Consider the following 26,800-nt stretch of genomic DNA (forward strand, 5'->3'; position numbering starts at 1 on the left):
GCCATGATGGAGCACGCTGCCGATCAGGCACCAGACAGGAGTCCAGAAGGGAGATGCATTTCTCGGCAATGCCACTGATTTCCTGTGCAACTTTTAAAAATTCTAATGCAGAAAACACTCAGTATAAAAAAAAGGATTTCTGTCCCCTGTTCATAGCAAGGAACAGAGTCAGGCCTTTCAGGTCCCATTCCCATCAATCTGATTTTTTGGATGACAAAGACCTATCACTTTGTCTCTCAGTGCCTCAGTTTCCTTTCTTCTCCCCATGCCAAGAAGCTCAGTCTGTGCAGCCGCACAGGCTGAATTCCTCGGGTGTGCAGTTCTCCTAAGGGTACCTCATTGCTGCTAACCTATTCAAGCTTTCCTCATGGTTTATATTTTGCAGATGAATTACAGCTTTGTAATTAATCTTCCTCCTTATAACTCTGTATGTTAATTACCATGATTATTTCTGGTAATTCCATTTTATAAATGCTCCTAAAAGTGTGAAGAGCTGACTGCGCTATCTGAAATGAAATCTCTGTTCAGGAAATGCAATGAGGGAGCAGAGTGCAGGGCAGTGTCTTTCGAAACAGTGATGAAATTCTATTGCACTTGGTTCTTCACCGGACTCCTCCTGCCCCATGGCTCCTCAGCCTAATTATCATCAATCAGAGCAGAAGCATTTTGATCTTGCTTGGTCATAAGGCAGAGATCACTCACAGACTATTCCCTCCCCATCATGTCTCTGGCAAAAAAAGTTTGCTCTGAGCAAGTGCATTCATTGCATGCTCAGGAAGGAAAGTTAAAACACTCATCCCAAATTCTAAACACACTGAACACCTGTGCCATCAACAAAAGAAACCCATCACCCAGCTGCCTGCCTCCCTCTTCCTGCATTACTGCTTGTCACGTTATGTAGCACTTGTCCCAGTGTCATCTGGCCAACTTCAGTGGCCGGTCATATTAGCCAGCTCACTACTTCCCTGCCAGCTCATTTCTCCACTCAAATTCTGCCTCCCTCTATCTGAATTTCAAGGGTTGATTTTTTTCTTGCTCGGGACCTGAAAGCATGATGGAAAGACATGTTTAGGGTTAATAAGTATCTCTATCAATAGAATATTCAATCAGTATGAATAACCATCACATCTCTCCCCACCCTTCTGACTGATGATAGCTAAATTACTTCTAAATATAGCCCTTAAAATCTGCATTAATCCTGTCTGCTTCAAGCGTGTTGCGTTTATTGACAGCATGAAGATATAAGCCAAGCACCTGCATGGAACACAAGCTTATAAAATAGGAAATAAGAGCAATCCAGATGAAATGCAACTTCCATTAACCTTGTCTTTTTGACTTCACTTCCCCTCTGAAAGCTAAGACTACCACCAAATACTCATTTCATTGCAGACAGCTCTGGGTTTCAGCCTAACTAGAGAATTGTACAACAGTACCACTTCCATTCATATTCTATTACTCTCCAGCTTGAAGATAGATAACCAGAATGAGAGCTTCCTCTTAGAACACTAAGAGCTTAAGAACAACAGTAATTTGATAGAACTTTCTGTGTCTGTTTGCTATTAAGAAGTGTTTTAGTAGTTCCAGTGTATCCAAACACTACAGCCACCACAAGCAATTCACATCATAGCAGAAAATAATCCTATTGACAAGCTTTGAGGAGATCTTGCAGAGCTAGTAGGCAAAGGAAGTCAATTGTTAATGACCACATTTGTTCACGTTTGACTTCACCCAAAGGCAGCAGCATCCTGATCAAGAGCACGGTGCCACAGTTCTTTTCATGTGTATATAGTGAGGAACATGCAACTATAGGCATTTCTTCTACCTGCATGACTTACAGTGCAGCAAAAAACACGGAACCTTCCATGGTGAACTACTCTTTTGGAGTAAGCCTTTCAGAAGAACAACTGTAAGACCAAGTTAAGACTGGAGCCTTCAGCTACTGGCCTTAGCACCATTTAGCTGATGCATTGTGCTATAAGAAGTCCACAGTACGTCTATAAACCCGCATCCGGAGTCAGTCTGGTTTGCTGTGGTGTAAATTACAAATAACTCCATTAACTCCTGGGGTGACATCAAAGCAAGAGGTAAATAAGGCCCTGATAATGTTCCTCTAAGGACAGCCTGCCCATCACTGTTTGGGTTAATGCACTTTGCTGCTAGTTCTGGGCTGTTCGCCATCAGTAGTAATTGGATTGCAAGAAAGGCAGATATCTGGTTCCAAATGACATTTTTATCAATATCTGTCTGTTTACAGGTGTCTGTCATAACCTTCAAATACACTTAAATAACTCATTCATCCAAGCATTGAACATATGCTGGGAAGAAGATTCATCAAGCAAATGCGCAACTACTGCTCAAGCTTTTGCCTTCTAAAAAAGTTAATGAAAGAACCTTTCCTTGCCTGAAAGTGAGAGGCAGCCTGAATTGCATGGCCAAGCCTTCACAACAGAGTAAGCCAGGCTGGTGAAGCAAATATTCACCCCAAAAACATTTTTGGGGGGTTTTTAAATTATTTTCAGCAGGAATTGTTATTAAAGGTTTTTCAAAAGAAAAAATCCACTTTCCTACCAAGCTCACCATTTCTTTACAAAACACTATTATTTTAGATTCACACCTGCTACTGCAGTACCCTGTAGCTCAGTTCCACCACATGCTCGCTGCAACGTAAGGCTAAATAACTGCCTCTAATCAATACAAAAACCTGGATATTTCACGTTTTCTGGATTCTGATATGGAAAGACAAAGCTATCAAAGCTCAGAGCCAAACCTTTTAGCCTCTCCTGAAGCAGAGAGAATTAGACCTTCTGGTCCCCAGCCTGTTTAAAGATCTAGTGAACCTAGACACACCTGTAGCTGAACTTCTACCCCAAACCTCAAGCCTGAGAAAACAGCCCTCAGCCCAGCACAACCTACACAGCAAGGCCTTGGTTTGAAAATTGAGCTGGAAGTGACTTGTTTGCAGTTCCTTCCTCCTTACAACTGTCTGACTGTAGGAACGCGGCATGCTCCCTTAAAATATAGAGCCAATACTCAGAGAGGTTTCATGCAAAAGTTAAACGTTATACACTTAAAACAAGGGATAAGCTTTCCTGTGTGTCTCTAAGCCTTCCAAACGCTGAACCATCTGAATCATACAAGCCATGCTGTGGTACTCAGACAGTTAATGACTGCAGTCTTCAGCTCTCCATGCAACAGAAGAAGCACCATCACATCACCCTACAACCACACACCAACCTGTGCGCAACGGGCCCCGAGTTCAAGGCTACAGGGGGTCACAGCAGTGTCCTAGTTCCTCAACTTCCCAAAGCTTCCTCCCTGAATTTGAAGGGCAGACAGCAATACTTTGCATTAACTTGACAGTAGCCTTGTGTCTACAGTTTAAGTGACTTTTTGTCAGAAAGGCTCAAAGGTAGCACATAGTTAAATGCTTTCCTGAAGAGTCACCCAATATCCTGGCAAAGCCTGGTGCATGGCCCCACCTTGAAGGGAGCAGCTTACTCCGGCCTCACTAACAAAAGCAGAGCACTTGCGACCTCCTAGGTTTTGCAATCCTTTCTTATTTCTGATGAGCCTTAGCGACATTTGGAAGGGCTTTTCAGAGTTTGTGACACAGTGACCACACGGGGTGCAGGCAGGAGCTGCATGCACCTGACTGTGCTACTTCTGCTTTACTAGAAGCTGCAGTTCCTGTACTCAGATGATTAGTGCTTTCATTGACCAAAACAAGACAAACTAAATCCTCACAGCTGCAGACAAGATGCAAAGAGTTAAAGGCCTCAAAAAAACACAAGTCAAATTCAAATATACATTACCAACGTCTCATGATATTGGAAGGAGAACAGGGAATCCCAGCTCTTGGATTGGCATTGCAAGCTCCCAGAGCAAACAAGTACAACTGCCACATTTGGCACCACTACATGCCATGCTGTTAAAATGCCAGGTTTAGACAACAGAATGCTGCCAAGCCCACTCAGAAGAGCACATGCTCACTTAAAAAAACAAAGAATAGCCCCATCCTCAAATGCTGATTCCTCAAACATTCTAGCCTCCACAGTTCATTTCTATTTATTTTGCCTTACTAATGTCCTAACAAATTAGAAAGAGGCTTATCTGTGTCGGATTAAAGCTCTATGATAATGCCTTTAATGTTTTACTTTAATATTAAATTTAATTAGGACAGCAAGGAGGTGGTGAAAGGGGAGGACTGAAACCTGGAAAGCATCGCCAGCAGCTCCTTTTCAACATCTGAATTGGAATGGCTTTTAGCCAGATGAGCAATTACTCCAACAACAGGCAGAGACAACTCATGCATGCAAGGCCCATATGCTCCTGCCTAGCCCCAGCAAGGAGCTCTGGGAAGTTCTGTCACTTCCTACTGTTCTCCAAGCAGCTCAAGAGGCACCCCGTGCTCAGAGCACTAACCCCTCAGAGGACAGGAGCTCAGGAAGAATACAGCCACCCCCAAATCTTTCTGTCCCTCTAGCTTTCAAAGCAGCAGCCAGCTGCCTAGTGTCACTCGCAGTAAGAGGCAGGGACAGAAAGCTTCAGGTTTGTGTGATCTCTCTCTGCTCTAGCTCAGTGGGGAGGTTGTGCTCAGAGTTAAGTGCACAGCGCTCAGAGCCAGCTTCCTTCAAAGCCAGGCAGCAGAGCAGCCAGCCTCAGCTGGGACAAACAGGCCACCATGCTGGGGTGAAGTGACATGACTTAATACCCCCCGTGCACAGAGAGGATAAAAAGTAGCCTTATGAAATGCACTACGAGAGCTCCTTGCAGCAGCACAGATGGTAGTATTGGTGGCCCTACAGAAGAGCTCCTCTGTAGAGGAGTCCCAAGCCCCTGCTGCATTGTTTACACCAACACTTACAGACACGTCCTGGTGACTCAAGTCACCGTGCCTCCGTGCAGACAGGTAGCTGCCCTGGGAGAAAGGCAGCTCCCCAGCCAGGCTGGCAGCAGCTCACGTCCTTCACACTTGCTCAACAGAAGATTATGCAGCTTTAAGCCTCCATGACATCCTTGCTGTTCTGAAGTACTGCAAGGTCCTGTCCTGCAGGTACTTACAGCCACACAAGGGCTCCTTTAAACCAACCCGTCACTGTCATCAGGGCCGAGATGACAAAGCTGTATGTGGACAATCATGGACGAGGTACTGCTTGGTCAGCTGAAGTTTAGCCGCGCACGTGCTGCCAGCAAGTTGCACAAGTGCAGTAAAGCCACTCTCTCACAGACCAAGCTAATACTGTTCAGCAACTGATGCACATCAACCAACTGGCAGTTAACTGAGGGGCTGCGGTCCCTGCAGTTAATGTAATTGCTTAAGATACAGACACACACTGACAGCTATAGCAGCCTGATCACTCCCAAGCAGTAGAGAAGGAGGCTCAGAAGCCCAGGTCTCACATACACCCCAGGAGGCAGAGGTCTTCAAGTCTTCTGCCTTGACTGTAATCACATCACGAACCAGGCTCCCAATCTCTCCTTTTTGAAAAAGTGTCACCACAGTGATTCTCTTAAAAGCACCTCATGTCCCCAGTCCATACATAACTAGAACAGCTTGCATTAGCAGTAGCCGTTGCATATTTCATTTACGCAGAGCCCTTTGTCCAAGGATTATAGACTGCCCAAAACTTAATTAATTAAGCTGTAACCCCCAGCCCTCCATGAGGTGCATCAAATTCTGTCAGCATTTTTAGACTAAAGCACCATTTTATAGCCACTATTAATTGGCTGTAGGTTTCAAGTTCCTCACCCAGAGAAAGATTCAATTCCTGCCTTTCAAGCACAAAGCTTAAAGGCAGGATTTTTGGGGCTTCTAGTTTTAGGTTCTGCCACTGATTTGCTTTCCTGACATTAGATGTGTAATTACTGCTTATCCAGCCAGCTGCTCCCTTGGGGAGGCAGAGACATGCAGTAGATACCCAGGGGATTAAAATGGGTACCCAAGAACAATTGCCAATGTACCTGCTATAGCCTCCTTTGCCAGAAATTAATTGTTCAGGACTAACTTTTCCTTTGAATGGTCTGACATCTTGTCGCAACTGCTTTCTTTCTCATTGTGCTGGCAAGCTTCACCTTGTCCTTCTTGTCTTGATTTGTCTGCGAGGCCTCTGTGTAACTGGAATGTTATTTGTCCCAAGTTCTGGCCTAGAAGACAGATACTACAAGGCCTCTTGGGTGACTCTGGTCCAGTCTGGTCCCCTGATGCCAATGATAAGCTTCCAGAAGTCACGCTTGACTCTTGCCATGCAACACCTAGCACACCGAGGGCCCAGCTAAGACCAGGCTCTCCGATGCCACAATCACAACCACACTGAAGTTTCCTACTTTGTCTCCAACTTCCACCTGCATCTTTTGCTCCTCCCCACACCAGGAGCCACCTTAACCATTTGTATTTCTAAATCTGCGCAGAAAGCCAAGGCAGTCCAAACAAACAGGACAAATAAACCCCCTTGCTTCACAGTGCTCTGACCTCCCACCACGGAAGAGGACAGAAAAATTCCAGATCATTAGAGCAGTGGCCATTTCACAGCTATACACAATGTCCTTTAGATTGTGCGGGGCTGTGGCTATGGCCTAACATCTCCAGCTGAAGTCAAAGGGATTTACACATGCACAGCTGAGAGCGCTCATATGCCTCAGTTCCCCCAGCCCCCAATGATCTATGGATGATGCTGACTAACCTTCCAAAATATTGCCAGATCCTCATATCAGACAGGGTGGTGTCTGTGACCTGTGCCATAGCAGAAGCATTCTTTGTCCTCTGTAAAAAGCAGTGGCATTTTTAGAGGGTATAATATGGGAAACAGACACTTCTCTGCCACTATTGCAAGGGAAGGAAGGAGATCGCTTCTTTTTCAGGCCTGCTAAGGAAGTCAAGTGAAGTGGAACCCACAGGCCTCCTAGGGATCTGTCTATGCTAAAATGACTGCAAGAGAGTTGTGAATGCAGAGAGCACATCTACTGGCATCTGGACATTATGTGGACTGGGGAAAAGACTACCAAACAGATGGAAAAAAAGAAAAACACTAAGTGAGATAAGGGTACCCTGGGCAGGACAAGCCTCCCTCGCCCTTAATCTAACTTGCATTGCACTGGGCCCCACAGAGTAAATGGTTTCACATCAGAGCATTGCCACTGGGCTCAGCACAAAGGGAACAGGCTGATGTGCAGAAGTGGAGTTCCCGCTTCCCTCTGGCCCAGCCAAACGGGCCCCCCACTTACTACATAACCTTGTGCTCAGCTCTCAATAGCTCTCTGCCATGATGAAGAGATGCTATGCCGCTGGGAAGAAAAGGGTTATGAGGACAGGGTTTAAAAATAAATCAACTTCTGTGTTGTTTTGGAAGTAATCTATGAGAAAGATTTGGTTGTAAAAGGCATTGTATAAATGGAGGCACTATTATTGTTTGACAATAAAAAAACAGTTTTCTTATATTTGCTTGGAATAAAACCATTTTGCAGATGTCTTCAGACAGGCTTTTTAACTGCGTTCCGCATCTTAATTTTCCCTTTTTGGTTTTTATTACATTTAAATTAAAATTATGCATGTAAGCAGTCAAGGGCAACTTGTAACTAGTCTATCATTGCTGAACTTTTCCACTGCTCATATCACCTTTGCTCAGGACCCTGTAAATAAAGCTTACCCCTTTTCTGATATCATTCCTCCTCTGTGCCAAAGGAGGAATGCTTCCTCTGCCCTTTGTGCTTCCAGAAAAACTCCTTCCCATGGCATATTACTGCTCCAATTACTCATCACAACAGAAGATCCAAAAGCCCTTCTGCATGTTTGTCCAGAACAATGCTCTTTAGCAAACAAACTCCATCCCAAAGAGCTAGAGCACAAGGAATAACATGCAACAGAGAAATGAAGGTATCTTTCATTGGCCAGTTTAGATAATAGACATGGTCAGGAAGATCAAAGCAGAAAAACACCACCTCTGCCCACTGCAAAATTTTAGCTTACATAAATCATCTCAGAAGAGGAAAAGGTTTCTCAAAACACCTTAATAAAGTATCTTAATAAAATAAGTGATCTGTGTTAACAGGTTTCAACAAGCATTCGGCCAGTATTTTTGGTTACTACCAGAAGAGACAAAACTATCCTCCATCATCCCTCTCTTTCCTGCAAGCACAACTGGTCCTACTTCCCCCAACAGCAGCACTTAAGTAATTATGTGGTTTTCTACTGATTTACACTCTTGGAAAATCAGAACCAGGGACTACAGTGTTGGACAATGTCCTCATAAGAGTCAATAGACAGGACTGCCCCACAACAGAGGTTATGGGTGGACTGAGGTTTCCTACGCTTAATTTGCTCAGAGATTCCCAACACAGAATAAAAATCATCCTGTATCACAGCAGTGCTGGCAACAGCAGACATGAGGAGACATTCAGCTGTAGACTGTGTTCACAGCCTGAACAGCCTCTCTCCTACCTCCTCTGGGATGCGAGAAGAAAGAAGCTTTCTTTTCAGAGTACTGCTTTGAAGTAGCCTGGTACAACTGTTTGGCAACCCCTTTAAAATGAAAACTGCATCTAAATCACCACAGCACACTAAGAAATACCAATGGGAAATACCTCCACAGAGATTGTCTTCTTGCACCTTTATATTTTCAAGGTTCTTTGCTTCAAAGGGGGCAGCTGCAATTGCTGCAGGCCAAATTAACATGGCATGTTAAAGAGGAGATAAGCACACCTGCTCTCTAATAAAGATTTTACTTCTGTTGCTATATTTATTCTTGTTTCACTCTATCTAAAGTAAATGCTACACAGACTCAAAGCTGCTCTTTGCTTATGGGGAAACAGCGAGAGCCCCCAGGTACATCCAAAGTACAGAATTAAGTAAATGATTAAGTTACCTCATACACTCTCAGTTAATTCCCATGTCTGGATTTAGTTCATATTTTCTGGGTTGAATATGTCTTGTTACATCAGCTACAACTATTCCATTAAAGTAATCTTCAGACTGTTTGGGGGCTTCTCTTGATTAATAACATTTCCTGGGATGGATTCTCCCAGGACCAACGTGCGTACCAGGAAGAAGAGATGTTTTGGTGTATTTAGCACTTGTTTTCTACAGAGGCACTGCACCACAGTCACAAGGATAGACTCCATCTAACAAAAGGTTCAACCAGCCCTTGGAAAGGAAGCCAACCCATTTTGCTCAGCACAGGCTCATCACCTGAAAATTTAGGAGAGCTGCTTTGCAATGTATTCAAGCTGTCAAACATACTACAGTCTGAATCACAGGCAGAGCTTCTCTGCCATCAGAGGAAAGTGCATTGTGCATTTTTGGGCTCACCTATACAGCTAAACTAACCAAACCATTTCCCAGCTATTCTGAAAGACAGCCCACACAGGGCTGTTTTCAAATATGCTGTCTAGAGTACCTTGCTTTGCAATACCCATGAGAATCTGTTTCCCCATCAGGACGCGTGTAAAACAATAGAACAGAGCTAGCTCAAAGCTTATCAGTAGCATCAGCAAAATTTAGCTTTCCTACCCTAAGGGCCAGGCAAGGACTAACTGCTCCTGCAAGGGACCACTCCACACGCCCTAGCAATTGCTTATTTTGCCTACAGCCCAAGTCAGCTTTGTAACAGGGACCACTTCAGGACAAGAGCCCTGTCCCTCACCACTCACCTTAACCTTACTCTTACTTTAAGTGCTTCTGAAATGCACACAAGTGCCTACGCGTCCCCCAAGTCTGATTTCTGTTCGCAAATGAATTAAGTGTTCAAGCTTTCTTTGAAGATGCCATTACGATCTTTATTGAAATGCACTTCTACATTACAGCAGTTCTTTTGAAAATTTTCACATATATTTGTAAGCCTATATCCAGTGTACCACAGGCGCTCCAGGAATAAAAACAGAAGTACACCATCTATATACAGAACAGCAAGATTTCAAAATATACTGAAGGAACATAATGCTGGTAACCTACGATTTTAGCCATAAGAGGTAACCAGCAGATGTTAAGATGCAGCTTGAACAAAGTGAGATTCTCCATATGGCTTCAAAATCCATCTTATTTGCATGTTTCTGTGCAAACAGAAATGCTCATCAGGGATTCTTTCAGATGCTCCCACCTTTCCCTCCCAAGTCTCCACCATCAGAGCAAGCCAAACAGCACTGCTAGCTTTATTTGCCTTTTAAAGTGAAGAAATTTCCTTCCCTTCCAGTTCTCCACTCTAAACTGGAATTCAGGCAAGCAACAGCTTAATACAGAAAATTATAAAGACAGACCCAGCATTAGGCAGTTGTTTCAAATCCAACCCCAACTTAAAGTTTATTACCAAATAATACCTGCAGGGCTGCTCCTGCCCTGTGCCCCTTGCGCTGCCAGGGAGCACTTTGCACAGCTAAGAGAAGGTTTGCTCTGTGTGTTGTGTTTGCTCAGCATGGATTTAGAGACCACATCACCACTCACACCTCTCACCAATTTTAATGGTGAATCATTGCGCTCCTCATTCTGGGCTCAGAAAAGATGTTCTCAATAAAACTGCAATGACCCCATTATGCATCCAGGGGTTCTTCTGGAGGCCTGTCTCTGTGCTCCCCCCAAGAGATGCAACAAGCCTATTGCTCTTCCTCATTAACTCTTTATTAACTTTCACCACCAACAGATGGCCATTTGCCCTGCAGGCTAAGAATAGACTCACACTACAAGTAAAAAGATACAGTATTTATCAAGTTAAACTAAATAGAATGAATGAACAGCACTGGAATATTAGCTGTAAGTAAATAACAGCATCACCAGTTCATCATTTTGACTGGAGAGAAAAGAATGATAGAAAAAAAATAATATGAGCCATAGTCAGCAGGTTGTTTTGATGACAAATATTAACTCTGAAAGGTTTTGGTTATTAAGAGTTGCAGCAGCTCGGTGTGGAGGCTTGTGCTGTTTACTTTGCTTATTAACACTTGGGGTGCATGTTTGGAGAGGGTGCCATGGTGCATGCATACTAACAACCCTGTAAGCTACTCAAGCAAGGCATCCCTCGGCACCACTCAAGACTGCAAAGAAAAGAAGTATTTCCTAGCAGAGCAGGCAGGTTTGCCAGGCACATGTGCCCAGTAAACAGGTACTTGCTCTGCAAACCCGGCAGCACATGTTCTCCTCAGGAGTCGCACATTGCTTTATATGCATTCCTACATGATTAGCACACTTGGGGGTTAAAGATTTGACTGCAAGACTTGAGGTGACACAGACAGCTTTCATCATTAAGTTACTGTTTTCCCAGGGAAAGCACGCTACATACGTAAACGCTAACCACCCCACAACATACAGCAGCCTCAAACAAGAGGTGAGGAGCCTGGCTGCTCGCAGGAGAGATGGGGGAAAACATGGCTCCTGCAGCCTGCCAGCGGCTCGCACAGCAACCAGCGCCGCCTCCAACGGGGGAAACATTCTCCGAAGTAAAAAAAAAAGAGCATAAAACATACTTTTAAGCTTCAGAGGAGCTGGCTGAGACACCTCCTGCAGAACTCCCAGCGTTGCTCGACGCCAGCTCAGGCCTTGGAACCGTCTGGAACCTGCCCCACCTCGCAGCTGCAGCACGGCCGCTCCCAGCAGGCCCCGCCCCTTCCCTTCCCGCCCCTTTTCTCTCCGTCCCTCTGTTGAACAGCCACAGCTGAACCTCCCCCGCCCCCAGGAGCGTCAGCAGCGGGGGCACCAACGCGCCTCAGGTGGGCCATGGCGGGCGGGGGGCGGCGCTGGGGAGGGCCCCCTCCGAGGGGGCCTCCTCCTGCTGCATCCCAGCTCCACCACAGGACCTCACATTTTTCATTTTCCTTAAAAAGTAAAGCTTTTTTTACTTACTTATTATCTTACCTGTCTTGATAGTTTCCTCCTTAATTGCTGTCTACTTAAATCTGTTCCTAATTGCAAGAGGGTTGCACTTTAATCACACCTAAATTTAATTTTAGCCCACACCAGTCTCGCATTATCTTGTTTGCACCAGAGCCTTTATTTATGGCCGTAGAGGGGGCAGGGGCAGGGTGTTCCTGAGGGCTGTCTCTCTCTGGGGTCAGCAATGGCTCCCTGTTCTGTGGGTGCCGGGATCCCGGCTCCGCTCCTGGAGCAGCTGAACCTGCCTCACGAAGCCCCTTTGAACAAAAGCCGGGGTAAGTCTGTGTGTCTCTTTTTGGGGTTCGGGTGATAGTTGTACTGTCTGCTGGTATTGCTCGCAGCCCTTACGCAGCTCTCCTAGAGTGGGCCTTGTTATACGTTCTTTAGGTTGCAAAAATATTCATTCATAAGCAGCTGGTTTTCAGCCCACAGATGGGAAGCTGTGAATCACGTATTAATTTTTAGAGCAGAGCTGAATGGAGAGCACACCCAAGGTTTGGTTCTCTGTTGTTTTTTTTTTAAATGCATGTAGAGTTCAGATATTTTAAATGCTTGTCTAATTAGTCATTTTTCTCTGGGTAGGACTGTCCAGGCACTGGTAAGAGCAGGTTCCCGGTGTCGCACAACCAACTGGCTGCTTTTAGTGTCCTTTCACGGGGCAGGGGCGTGCGGGCTGCCTGTGCGAAGTGAGCGCTCCCCAGTGAAGGTGCAGCTATCCTGGTTAGCAAAGACAGGATAGATGCGCCTGAACCACTCACGCCTTTCTAGGTGGAAAGAGAGCAGAAGGGCTCTCCAAAAAAAATGCAAACGTTCTGTGGTGTTTCTGCCCTGTTGTTGATGGTGGTAGCGGCGAGGCACTGAGCTGGTGCTTGGTGGCTGTCTCGCTGTGCCCAGCAAGCTCTCTGGGTCCGGCCCATGGAGGAGCAGTTGTAGCTTAAATATGGAGGGAGGGTGTCTCAGTCCCACTGTAGCAGCTTGTGGCATCGTGACCTGAAGGTGCTGGTTCAGCTGGTGGCTAGCATGGGTGAGCAGATAAAGCAAAGTTTAGGGAGTGCTGTCCAGGTGTGTGATACTGAATTATCAACCTCTGTACATGGGTAGAAGTAGTGGCTTAGAGCAAACAAGCAATATAAGCAAGTCCTTAGCAATTCCCAGACACTCTTACTGGCTAAGCTACTTATTGTTATGCTTCCAGGCTGATATCCCACTTCCAGGCATGAGCCCCGTTTCCACCTGCCTCTGTGAACCTGCTTCAGTCTTATAAACCAAGTGCCTGACTCCACATGGGACCTGCTGTCCTGAGTTTTTTCCCTCACACTGAATTTCTGTAACTTCTCTCCTGAGTTTAATGTGAATGAAAACATGAACAATCTTGTGAATAGGAAATGTGATACTGCATGGTACGTTTTTAGCACTCTGCATCAGGGATTAGATGCACAACTCCTGTTGCCATAGCTTTCATCCCTCTGAGACTTAAACGTGTCACATAAGCTGAATTAGGTACATAACCAAAGTGGGGGGAGAGAGGCATGCAACAAAGGAGGGAGCCACAAGCAAGGCAGGAATCCTTTCTTTTCATTTCAGCCTCATGATTCAGCATTTATGATGTGAATAATTTCAAGCTGTAAACAGCAAGCTACTAAAAGCCATGGGTGGGAGGGAATTAAATCTGAGCTCAGGATGACTGGCATTCCTTGCGATCACTAGTCAAGCCTTCCTCAAAGACTTGAGTGCTCATTATGGGCTCCTATTAGCACTGACAGCCTTCCCAATGCCAGAACAGGCCAACAGTCCCTCTTAGTTTCCATGTGCAGTTGCCGGTGCCTGAGTCTGGGTAGCGAAGGTAGGAAATTGCTCCTGATTCACACAATTATTCACAGCAGTCCCCAGCGCACCCCGCATACTGCTAGAGGAGGTGACAATAAATGGGAAGGTGTCTGCAGGAGTTGGTTCATTTTGTTTTCTTCCTCTGTGGAAGGTAAAGGGGAGAAGAGTTACATTTCAGTTAGGGAGGCTTGTTGGGAACGTTGCAGACGACTAACAAATTGTTCTCTTTGACAGTGTTTGTAAGAGGTGCCAATCCATGCTCAGGCTGCTAAGCAAGCAGCTGTTCAGTGCTGGTATCCTGGGTGGCTTTGGTTTTGCTTGCAATGAGGAGTCAGCCACCAAAAAAAAGGGCAAAAACAAAGCAGGGGAGGTGTGGGGAGGAAAGGAGGACCTGAAGGAAAAATGCCAGTGACTCTGGATAGGTGGAATAGCTGTGACAAAAGGAAAGGGCAGAATTATTTTTCATCTGCTGCTTGTGTCAGTCTTTTTAGTTTTTACACTTAAAAAAAAAGGCAAGAAAGAAATCTTGCAGCTGTAACTTGGAGATTATTGCAAGGTGCAGCTCTTATATTTTGCATCAGATTATTGTACCTGTCCTACTTAGGAAGCAATGTTCAGCCAGTCGTGTTTCCTGGGTAGCAGAGATACTGGTCCATTCAGCATCCAGAGTGTTGGACTGGAAGCTGACAGCAGCTGAAACATGGGATTTGGCAAGGTGGGATCATGTGCTGTAATGGTGCATTGCTGGTTGCCTCTGGAACCGTTCATCACGGTTCTCCAGCTGTCCCTTCTGCCCCTTGCAGTTCTTGGGACCTTTCTTAGAGGTCTCTTTCAGTGACAAAAATGTGTCAGGGCCATCAGGCAACCTGTCTAAGGGTCAAAGGAGTTAAAAATCTAAGATGTCTTTGGGAAAAAGATGATAATGAAGGTGATGAGGCTCAATTACCTTCAGTCCAATTGCTTTTTAATTCTGTGATAATGGGCACCAATTAGCTTATGGAAACACTCATCTCTGAAATTCACTGGGATGCTATAAAATTGGCTTTAACTTGTCTCATCTTTGGGGTGGAGGAATCTAAGGAAAGGGTTGTGGTTCTAGTTTGTGGGTTTTTTTAATTTAAAAGAAAAGGAGAGGCAGATGATACAGCGTCGTGTTTCCACTGTTCCCAATGTGTTTCTCCCCACATCCATGTTATCTTTTGTAGATACTGCTTCCCCATCCTGAACAGCTTGATGCCAAGGCAAAGTATCACAGCTTTATTGGCAATGGGTGTGAAGTTTGAACTGTGTTTAATTTATCTGATCTGATGCAGGGCTCCATGATGCAGAGTTGAGAGGAAAAGCAATTCTTTCCAAGCTCTGAGAGACTGGTTTCTTGGACTCTAAGTGACCTGTACTTTGAAAGCCATGTCCAGTACTTGCATTGGCTAGGTAGCAGAGGGCTTCTAGTGTTTCTTTGCAACATTAAAAATCTACCCTGAAAATTTCCTTGGCAAAGACTTTCTACTGATGCCTTCACGTGACCTGTCACCCTGCTGTTGTGGTCAAGTTGTACATTCTTCTAGCTGAAGAGCAGTTGCCTGGATTCAGTTCTTGGCTGTTCTACACAGCCTCTGACAAACCTGCGAGGGTTCCTCTGAGGCGTTGGTGGTAGAGCTCCAGGATTTGTTCCTCCCCTTCAGCAGAAGTCATGGCTGGCCATGGTGTCAGCAGAAAATGTCACTTTGAGAGGGTCTTTCTCTGGTGAAGACAGATTGCCTCATTCTTTAAAACTAGAGAGTGCTGCCCAGAGGACCAGCCAGCCAAATTCCTGTGAACCTCACTTGAATGACTCTGATATGTTTTATTTGCATTTTTCATGTAATTTCCTAATTTGGCTCCTTCTAGCCTTGGGCTGGTCTCCCTATTACAGTATTTAATTGAAATAAAATATGTGCAGCACCTGTTACATTTGGACTCGGAGCTTACCTGGGTTTTCTGCCACAATATAAATAATAATAGCTTCAAATTATATTTTTGAATGATTTGTTTTACACTTCTGTAACACCACAAAATTGAGCAGGGCTGTATATAGGTTGTTTTTCTGGTACAAGAAATGGCAATTGCACAGGGTAAATCAGTTTTTAATAAGATGGTAGAAGGCTGCATGAAGGAAATGTCAGAATGTTAACCTACATATTCAGGCACTTGTATGTTTTGAGCAAATGGGCTCCAATTTATGGCTGTGACTCAGAATCGGGTTTTGACCTGGGAGATCTGGAGGGAATGTCAAGACCCCTGTGCTGCTAATGTCTGTGCTGTGACTTCTTGTTACCACCTCCTGACTGTAACATAACAGATGTTTATGATGCAGCTATGGACTGGATACCCTTGCTTAGACATTTTTCATGCTTTGAGCTCTGAGGATCAAGGTGTAGTAGTGCATCTCAGCCCTCCTTAGGAGTTACCCCTCCTAAACAGAGGTGTCCCTCACACACACACATCTTCCCTGCTGCTCCTGCCGTTTGAAAAGAAGCTCTGGCTGTCAAAAGAGGAGGCTGTAAACTAAGGAGGGGAAACATGTACCTCATTCCAGTCCTCCCCTCTGCAGACAACAGCCATGCTCAGGCAAGCAGAGTCACCATCCACTGTCCGAACTGAATATTTAGTTTTCCCTTCACTGCAGCTTCATTTTAAGATACTGGTGACAAACAAGAATCTGCAGCACATGCATATTTACACCTTGTTCTCATTTCAGCTTCCCTCCCAGTGGCTCTTGTGCCCGAAGTAAATGCAGCAAAAGAAGGTGATAATAGACCTACCGATTAACCAGCCCTGTGTGATTGAGTGAGGTACAAGCTGGGTAGAACAGCAATGCTGGCAAGAAGCTTCCCCCACCCCCACCTCTTCCAAATCATATATTTTTCAAGTTCACATCAATTACTTGTGTTTCCAACTGGATAAACTTGAATGAGAAGGCTTTCTGTAATCTGCTGACAAGACAGTGAAGCACTTTTTGTTAGCTCCTCCTGATGCAATCTAAATTAGGTGTTTGCAGGAAAGAAATTTAGTGTGGAGCTAGAAAAGATTAAAAAACAGAAAGAAAAGGAAGGAAAGGATATTAAGGGAGGATATTACGTTAAAGCCTGTGTTAAGGTTCTAGTTCCAGTCTCTTGTGCAGGGAACACGTGTGTTTTTGAGGATAGAACTGAAAGAGGTGTAAATATGCTTGTGAAACCAAAGACGCCTGTGTGCTTGTATGGCTGCTTCTGGTGAAAGTCCTCTGAAGATTGGAAGCACCAAAAAGAATCTTCTTGCTAACAGGACCTTGGAAACAGGAGTGGTAGAAGAGAGCAGGCATCTGCATCCCCTGACATGGCTCTCACCCTTTTGGGGGCGATCCCTGGTGGGGGAGAGACCTCCCAGACAACCCTGCCACGGGCAAAAGCAGCAGTCGGCTTTCACAGTCAGCCATGAGAGGTGGGTCCAGGCGTTGCTGGTTCTCCTGCTCACAGGAATGCCTTGCTTTTCCTAAGGGTTTGCGTCCAGCAGCCAAGAGGTTTATTTTAATGCTACAGCCCGTTACGGTGCGCAGGGAACGCATGGTGCTCTGGATGTGTGTGCGCTTACAGACGTGACGCAAACTTGGCACATCCCTAGCAAGCTGTGTGGGAGGCACTAGCATGTTCTTCGTGTAGAAGCTCTGGTTAAGATGGGAGTTACCAGCTGAACTGTAAGCTTCCACAGGCCTTGACCATCCAAGAGAAACCTCTGCGAGACCTGCACAAGTCCTCTGTTAATCTCTTGATGGCTTTAAGGGGCAGTAAACATTGCTACTATCTGAACATGTTACATAGTTCAATAGCAAATAAATAAAATTTCCTACCTTAAGGAGCCTAGTATTAAGATGGATGGGAGTTTAATTAGGTTTTTGTAACTAGACAGCTTTGTTTAATTTCCCTGTGCTTTGCACAGTGGGCTGCTCCCATTGCCACCCAGGCAGTATCAAACTTTGTGGAAGGTGTTTTGCCCATAACTGTTCCTGTTTTCTTTGTGTTGGATATTAAACACTCTATTTGCTTTTTGTGCTGGGGAATTTTGAATTGCAGCCTGGTGTAAAGTCTGGCAGTATGTGGTAAATGTCATCTGGCCCACAGATACAGTAGACCCACTTACAGTAGAGCTACTATTTCTCTGTATCGTGTGTGTGATTTACATTACTATTACAACATGCAAGAAAATAAATACTGGTCTTTTACCATAGATATGGTCTTAAATATGGTTACTTTAAATACAAATAGAGGTGAGTGCATTGGAAGGCCAGAGGTACTGCTACTAAAGCTGGGCAGAACAGAACCGAGATTCAATTTCCAGATCTGATGCTGCTTTCCTGGGAAACATTATTCTGTATTGCTTAATGTCTGTGCCCAGCTTTCTCCTCTCTAAAACAGGACTGAGACTTTGCACTTTTCACATGTGTTGAATATAGTGAATGACAGCCCATGTAGTTTCATTGGAAATAGTTCTTGTCAAAATGACCTGGTTTAGTAGTTTGAGGTTATAAATTTGGTCGACAGTGGTAACAGCAGAGCTATAAAAAGCTTAAACTATTTTAAGGTGTTTGGCTGCAAGCTGTATGATATTCTGATTAAAAGTTCGTTGAACACACCACAGAGAACACAGTAAATGCCTAAAAACTGTGGAATGGGGATTTTTTTTTTTCTAGTGCAATTGCACAGAAAAATGATAGCAAGGCTAAAACTTCAGGAAGGACCACAGGATAGTTTTATGCTAGTTCAGTCTTCCCTGGGCTCCTTACCCTCTCTGCCTAGGGGAGTAAGCAGGGCTTTGTCGTGCACTGGGCAGGGCGAGGAGTTGGAACATCAGAAGGCAGGTTGAAAATGCGTACTGTGTTCAGAGAAATACTTGTCTTAGGTTGCAGTGAATCTCATGCTTCCTGGGATTCCAGGTTTAGCGTAATTACGCTTCCTAAACAGTTTGCAGGATTAGGAAAATTGGCATTAGCTTCTTTCTTGGCCTAAAACCTCCTATAGTCCATACTTGTGTGAATTGCTAGCAAAGCAGGATAGTATTACTCTGTTATCAACAAGGTCTACAGCAAAAAAAAGTCTCTTTGACCTTGAGTTTAGGTTATTTGTCTGCCTTTACTGTCATTCCCTGCTTGTAATTATCCCAAGGTGCTTGTGCTGGAATAAGGGGCTGTGGGAAGTAGGACCAGGTGATAATGTGACAGTCACCTGTTCATCATGAAAGTAATGAAGCAGCTTATCTGGGTTTGAGAACTGTGGAGTCTTTCCTCTAGGAAAGAGGGTGGAGAAAGACTCCATAAGAAACTGGCTGCTCTCTTTAAGCGAAGACAGTTGTGAAAGTTCCAGGAGACAGGTATGGTGAGGGGTAGGGCAGTGGTATCTGATTTACCTTTGTGGATTGCTGCTGCACTATTAATTGCATAAGAAAAGCTGGGGGAAAGGGACTGAAATGCCGCAGTTCTGACAGAGGCTCTGCTATCTTATATTCAGGCTTTTATCAAGGTAAAGAAACTGAGATAAGGTACAGGAGAGTGAGTTACAAGGTGCCCAAAAGTACTGCCTTGTATGTGCAGTTTTGATGGGGATTTTGGGTTTTATGCTGGATGTTTTTAACTCAGCTGTGTAGTAATAATGTGTTTCTGGAGGCATTAAAACTAATGCCTTAAACCTGAACCCTTCACTGAGTATAAGTTAGGAAATACTGCAGAGGAGCTACCTCTCAGATGTAAAAATAATGAGGGCAAGACAGAACCGGCACTAAAGTGCCTGAAGTTATTGGAGAAGTACAGGTTTGAATCTAAATTTAGATCTTGCTTGGGCCTATTCAAATAGGCCATCACTTTCATGGTACTGCCTGAAAAGGACCTCAGTTTATATGAATGGGTTTCTTATTGTGTGATAAGTAGAAGAACTTGGAGAAAGGATCATTGGAGCATGTTTTTGGCAAGTGATGCATCTCCTTTGTCTTCTACTGGCTGCATCACCATGAGATGAGAGGGTATGTGCTGTGGCAGGGTCACTTGTGCTGTGAAAACAGCAGTGCTGTCAGTAGCACTTCAGAGTTTTAAGAATTGCTGTGGTCCTTGCAGTTAGTGCAGCAGCCTTGGCTTAAAGCATCACTCTGGGCTATTAAACTCTCTATTGAAGCCTTGAAAAGATTTCAGTGCTTCAGATTCATCAATGCTTGGTGCAAAGAGTCTCTAATGCTCCCAGCTCAGTGCACGGGGACAAAGCAGGTGCTCCAAAGGTAAGATGTTTCTAATGTCGTCTTTGCATGGCAAGATGAATGAAGTGGACCCGAAGGTGCGTAGCTTTGCCCTTTTAGTGTAACTGGTACTAACAAGGCTTCACAGGAATTCCCCATCTGGATACGTCATGTTCTAGGATGTTTCTGTGGATTATTTGGTTCATAATCTCTTTGTCAATTGCTGGTGAGTGCATGACCGCTGCCTACTGTGGCACAGTGTTTGGGTACCAGAAACTGAACAATCATCATAAATGTGGTGCAGTCAAAATACACCTGGATTTAGGCAGGAGTCCGTGAATAGTTTTCGTCAGAAACTAAATTCGTAACAGATAAGAAAAAGAAAGCTTGATCAAAACTCTTGAAGGCTGCATGCGAACTTTCTACCAAGGATAGCTATGCCGTGTTTAGTCTGTGGCACAGACTATGGAGTTTGTTTGGCAGTGCGTGCGTTTGTAACATGTTTTCAGTTCTTATTTTAAAATAAGATGCAAAACTGTCTGCAATGAATGCGTAATGTTGGAGGGAAGCAGGCTAGGTGCTTGAAGAGAACAGGAGAGGGAGGTTGGTGCATGACGGAGCTCTGCAAAACACCTTGGCGGAGGCCACTCGCCTCTGACATCTCGCTGAGCGGCTCCATTATGGGCGATGACAGGTCTGGGGGTAGGAGAATATAAAACTTGTGAAGTTAAAAGCCTGACAAACTGTTGCTACAACAACTTACCTTTGCACAGGAGATTTGCCATAACAATAAACTTTAACAAGTGGGATTTGGGGACTGGCGCGTTCCTAGTAAATCCTCTCAGACTGGCGGGTATTTACTGCCAAGGCTTTTGGGAGCGCGAGTGATAGCAAGTCTCCCTTGGTCTCATGTAGCAACTGGAGAGATCACATTACTGAGGAGCGAATTTAAACAGCTAAAATTCAGGCCACCTGAAGCAGATGGAGAGTGCACACAGCCACTGCCACCACCTCCACCCCGACTCCTGCAGTTGATACTGTATTAAGTCAACACTTTGGACAAGCCTGTCTGCATGAGGCTTGCCGTCTAAGTGACTTCAGCTCTTCATCAGGTTCCATGTTGCTTTTTCTTCACAGGATCTCTTGCGTTCAGTGCTTTTAATATGAGGAGAGCACGTGCCCTCGCCCCAGCCATGTTCTAGGTACTGGGACCTGGCAAAAATTGTTCTGGTGCTCTTTTGGGGTTTAGGGGCTGCTACTGTGCAGCTGGCAAATTGGGAAAAGGCTGTTGAGTCACCAAGCCTGTGCAGCTGAAAAATCCGAGCTGGGAAATGATGTCTCCATATGTGTTTAACCAAGCTCTAGTGTTCCTGTGTAGAACTGAAAAGCTTCTCAGTGGAACTAATTACGCTTGTTAGGCCTGACAAAGTCACTTTTACAATGCTGAACAAATACCAGTGAGACTTCAATTTTCTCACACAATTATTTGTTTATGATACTAGAAAACTTAATCCAGGTTTGCTTATACCCAAGGAGCTCAAGTATACCAAGAACATTAGCAGTAATCAGAAAAACAGCAGCAGGTTTAGCTGAGAAAGTTTCACTCTGGTATCCCTCAGACTTTGATGGGGCTAGATGCAAACCCCTTGGTAGATTATATCCTTTGCAATAGGATTTTAGTCAGCCTCCAACAGCTGCAGCGAGATCCCTTTCTGGCATTTCTTATCTGGTTTCGATATTAGCACCAGAATGTCCCATGACCCCTCTTCTGAAAGCGATTAATCAAACCTCTGATCTGGTATTGCTTTGTCTTCACTGAGAATAAGTCTCATCCTTGGTGTGTGGTTCTTCCAAAAAGACCAATTCTGCTTCCATTGCTATTCCAGGCCCTTCTGTGCCCTTCCCACCAATGGCAAGGATATTTGCCAGAGCACAATGAAGCACCTGAAGCCAGGTTTTCAGGAACATTGAGCTGCTGAGGAGTCCGGTCCTGTAAGCATGTCCTGATGCTAAATCCCCTTGAGAACATGGGGCTCCATAGTGGAGAATTTCCTGTTTGGCTCTTGGTTTAATGCCTGAAAAGGAAGAGGTTTTTTACCGGACATCTACATTCTTCCAGCATGCATTTGTCTTTGCTGGCACGAGATGACTTCTCTGGATCTTGGCTGTGGGTGCTTGTTTGTGGTTTGGAGGCTGGGAAGGGCCTGTGTGAGTTGTTACGTGATTGAGGTCTGCATAGCCTGTGTTTTATTGGGTGTTGAACTGAGCAGGCTGGCCTGTGCTGGTGTTTGTTATGAGGGAGACTCTGGTTGAATTTTCTAGTAACTTCAGATGCCTCAACCTGTATATCTGTCTTAAAGACACCTGAAATTGGCCTGATTTAAGGAACAGTGATCAGAGAGCTGTAAAAATCAGGGTTGTTCCCAGTTTCTTGGTCTATTGCAAATTCCTAGCTGCAGCTGGAAACCCAAACTGACTAGACTACTTTACTGGATTGAAACTGATTCTGAAAAAATATTACTGCAGATTTTTAGTACAGTTTTTCTTTTTATTTGAAATTATCCAAGGCCTGCAAACATTCATTGCCTGAAAGAAGTGTTTTCTGTCATATCAATCTCAACAACCTTCCATTGAGCTTCTTTTCTGTGATTTGCAAGCTGTAGTGAGCTGAAAAACTTTGCAGTGGTTGCATGCAAATCGTCATCTGCTCTTCTCCCAGGATTACTGAAATAGCAGAGGAATTGTCACACATCCCAGAGTGGCAGAGATGATCATCAGCACTGATGCTCTGAGGGAGAAATGTGAAGTGGGAATTCGGGAAGCCATTCAAAAAGTTTGGATGTCTGTTGGTTTTGCTTTTCTTTCAGTCTCCCTGCACAGAAGTTCCCACCTTTCTTTAATATTTAATTTGAAAACCAGCAATCTGTGGAAGGAGCAGTAGCCTCTGCAGAAGGAAGTAAGTTGACAGGTGATTGTTGAAAGGACTGGTTCCACAGCTGGCATCAGCTGGTATCAGGGGTGGTGTGCTAACTTAAGCTACAACTGTGCAATATCTTAAGGGCCAGAGGGGGAGATAAACTTGGGGGATCAAAGAGAGTGTTCATTCAGGGAAAGGAAAAGTAGTGAGAAGTTGCAGACATCACTGTTTTTCTTTGGGCTCTGTGTTGCGTGAGGCAGTTGTGCTGCTTCTGAGTGCAGAGGGCGATTCTGCTGGTATTCACAGCCTATTGCTAGCTCATCGCACTGGCTTCATTTGCTTCCTCCTACGCTCCTTGTGCAGTATGGGTAGGATGCCCCTAGGAGGAAAACACAAAATGAAAAACACATGAAAAATTCAAGGAATTTTTATAAATAATAATAAAAAATCCCATATGTTTACATTGTTATTAGAACCAAACCATTGCATTGGCTCAAAGATGCGAAGGAGAGGTGGAAATGTAGTGTTTTGATGTTAGATATGAAATTGAAGTCCCTCTCCAAAGCAGCACCTGTAGTGCAGGGGGAGAGAAGGGAGTGGTGCAATCCCTCTGTACATTGGGTATGAGAGTCTCATTCTAAGGTGCAACACCTGGCACAGTGGCTCTGCCTTCTGCGAGCTCCTGTAATAACCTTCTGCTCTGAAGTGGGTGAATTGACCCTTGAGGAGGTGAGATGTAAAGCTGGCTGCGTGCCCTTAGCAGCAGCCCTTTCTGCTTGACGTTGAGACTGATTCTGTCTCGCTCTTCAGATCCTTCCACGTTACAAAGGTTTCTAGCACTTCCTCGTTATTGCTGGACCTGTTTGGACTCAGGGTAGGCAAGTCATCGCCTGCTGCAGGCAGTGTCATCTGAAGTTGCAGAGGCTGTACTGTAATAAGTCTTAGTGCCTCAAGCCGAAGAGGCTTCTGGGATCCTGGAGTTGTTAGTGCCACTGGACCTGTGCTTGCCTTGTTAGCTACAAGGCATTGGGGCTTTTGTGTAGACTGGGCCTTTGCATCTTATTATGTCCTCTCCCACTTCCATTTTTCCTCTTTGTAAAATAAATATAAGGCTGAGACAGAGATAAGGAAACACCCTATTCAGTCTCGCTGTTGCCTCTGCTGAGCATCTGTGCCAAAGGCAAATCCATGGCTAGGGGCTGCTTGAAATAGTTTCCTGACCAATATAAAGCGGAGTGATGTGTAAGTTGGACTCCTGATGTGAAGGGCTGAGGAGATTGCAAGGTGAGCAGAGCACCATGAAGGTGCTGATGAGTCTGTCCTCACAATATTTGATGCTTTCTGTCCTACCATACAAAACAAATATTTGCCTCCCCTGAATGTGAAATGTCTTGTCCACGGTGGAGGGAATTTCTTTGCTGAATTTTGTGAGATGTGGAAGGTCAGAGCATCCAGACATTTGCCCTGAAATGGAGTGATGGGTGAAGGTTGCCACAAAATCCACAGGAGTTCCTTTGCTTTGGTGTGGGAATTGATGTTCTGCAAGGAGCCAGATCCCCTGCTTGTAAATCAGTTCAGCTTGTAATATCTGTCAAGTGTTTGGGGACACCTGGGTATCTGATGCTGTATAAATGTCAGCTGTTATTACAGTTCCTTGCTCGGGTTATTGATTTCTCCCCTGCTGTTCTCACTGGGATGGAATGATTTGAGGTCTTTGGTAGATCAGATCTTCCTCCTCCAGCTTGTCTTGCGTACACCGTACTTTGAACCCCCTTCCCCTGAACCACGGTGTAGTTAGCATGTCTCATAACCAGATACAGCTTCCCCTGCTGCAGCTCTTTGCATCCCTTCAGCCCAGTAGGTTAAACAACACGCAGCTCCTGAGTATGTACTCTATGGGGCACAGAATATCTTCTGTGATCCTTGTAGTAATGTTCTGTGGACTTTGCATTCTGCTTCTCCTCCAATGCGCACATCCACACCCACTTACCCTTTATCCTATAAATTCTGCTCTTGTTTGAACGAAAATATGTTCAGCTCTGTTATTTTAGTCTGAAGGACAGAGTTATCATTCTATCTCCTAGCAAATGTGCTGCCCTAACCTTTGAAAGATCAGCTATGAAATATGAACCTTTGACAGGATCTGATCCCCCTGGAGTCCCTGCAGTGTTTTAGTCTAGCACTCAAAGCTGCTTCAGGTGTGGGGGGGGAATTATTATTCTTTCCTTCACTTCCCAACTCCAGCAAGTCTTCCTTGCCTCCCTTTTCCCTACTGCGTCATAGCAAGAAACTTTCTTCACTGCTCTAGAAAATGTTGAACTTCTAAGGGCAAAAGGGCCCAGTTTTATTATTTAGGCAGGATTTATCAAAAGCACTGATGTGCAAGTCTTTGTCTTCCTAAATTGCTTGCACCAAAGGCAGAAAGACACTGGACTTGCTGGGTGGAGATGAATGTACCTAAGTCAGCAGGGCTGATGTGATGATGTGATCTCAGGGACACCTGCTCTCTGAACCTGTCTCGTGCTTTAAAAACCTTTCCTGACTTTCCCAAGTCACGTGGGTGCTTCCAAGTGCCACTGATGTGGCAGGAGCGCCACTAGCCTGAGGAGTGCTCAGTCTGTTCTCCACTAGCTGTGCTCATATACCTTGTTTTAACTGGTATGGCAAGTGCACGGTGTTTTGGGCTACCTGTGAGCAGGTCTGTCAGGTGTTAGTGTCACTAGCCATAGCAAGGAATAGATCATTGCTGGTGTAAACTGACTGTATTGTGGTAGTAGGGGATGTTGATTGATATAGCTGAAGGTCTAGTTTGCTCTTTTTTTTTTAATTAGGATCAGATATTTGCCTGGAAGCCCTCCTTGGATCAACATGTCATTATGCCAGGTGCTTTGGAAACACAGCGTAAGAGATACTTCAGGTCCCAAAAACTTGCAGTCTGCAGTGCAATTAGAAGTGACTGCTGCTTGAATCTCATCCACTAACAGTTGCTCTGCTAAGGTGGAGTGCAGCTTGGATAATTACCCTGAATATCAACCGGGTAAATCTTAGAACCAATGCTTCCAAACACTGATCGCTAGCTGTGCTCAAGCTAGGTAATTTAAAGCTGCTGTGGTATGGCAACTCCAGTTGCAGTTGTGTCATGTAGTGCTATGTGCATCTGACCAGTTGTGCTCAGAATCATAAATACAGTTATGGCTTGACCAGGACACAGAGCAGGTTGGTGTCAGAGGCAGGAGCAGAAATAACATGTCACAGCTCTTAGGCTAGCGTCCTGCCTGCTACATCTGTGCTTCATCTGCACTTCCCAGCAGGGCATTGCTGAAGCTGAATGGTTCTGAGAGAGCAGAAAGGGCATGGGGTTCTTCTGTCCTTGGCAGGGAACTCGATATAAACATGGGGGAGGACAGGAAAGAGGAGTCATGTTCACTTAAACGTGAATGAGAGACTTTTATGGGTTTCTTTCCCTTTTTTGTGTGCACTGGGAGCAAGGGGCAATAAATCGGAGGATTTTTATATCTTGCGCAAAAGCTGACGTTGCTAAAATATCACATTATTGCAAGCTGCCATAAATGAGCTGTTCGAAGAGACACAGCTGGATTCTGTGAATATGGAAGCAAAGTGATTACTGGAAGCCATCAGCTGGTACTGGAAGTAGTACTAGTTTCTCGATTATCTGGTTTCCTAAAGAGATTCCCTCCCCCACTGCTCAAGTAAATGGTGGTTTTGTTATGCAACCCACAGATTGTCACCCCCTTTAATGCTCCCAGCTCAAAGTCCTGGTGTCTGAACAGAGTGAGAATAGGTCTAAGAAATGCCGAAGGCAAGGTAGTCGGTTTTTTTAAAAGTTGCTGCTGTTCTCTCTCTCTCTGCTTCTTGGAAATTATATCTTATTCCAAAGGTACCAGTGAAGGCCAAGAAAGCTGTATGAGGAGCTGCCGATGGAGCCGTCCTCTTCGGTGCCTCTGACTTTT

At 44.8% G+C, this 26,800-nt stretch overlaps 1 protein-coding gene and 1 long non-coding RNA gene across 3 annotated transcripts in view; one reads left to right on the forward strand and one right to left on the reverse strand.

Moving 5' to 3' along the window:
- The window catches only part of CSMD2 (CUB and Sushi multiple domains 2), a 351,736-nt gene extending 340,200 nt beyond the window's left edge, over window positions 1-11,536 (reverse strand). For both annotated transcript variants that reach the window (XM_075115031.1, XM_075115030.1), the window contains exon 1: window positions 11,446-11,536. The gene's annotated coding sequence lies outside the window, so the exon portion shown is untranslated. The remainder of the gene's footprint in view (window positions 1-11,445) is intronic.
- An 88-nt stretch (window positions 11,537-11,624) lies between these two features.
- The window catches only part of LOC142066805 (uncharacterized), a 159,183-nt gene continuing 144,007 nt past the window's right edge, over window positions 11,625-26,800 (forward strand). The window contains exon 1 of the long non-coding RNA XR_012663790.1: window positions 11,625-12,126. This is a non-coding gene — a long non-coding RNA (uncharacterized LOC142066805). The remainder of the gene's footprint in view (window positions 12,127-26,800) is intronic.

The sequence above is a fragment of the Phalacrocorax aristotelis genome, chromosome 20 (assembly GCF_949628215.1).
Source record: "Phalacrocorax aristotelis chromosome 20, bGulAri2.1, whole genome shotgun sequence".
Classification (NCBI taxonomy): domain Eukaryota; kingdom Metazoa; phylum Chordata; class Aves; order Suliformes; family Phalacrocoracidae; genus Phalacrocorax; species Phalacrocorax aristotelis.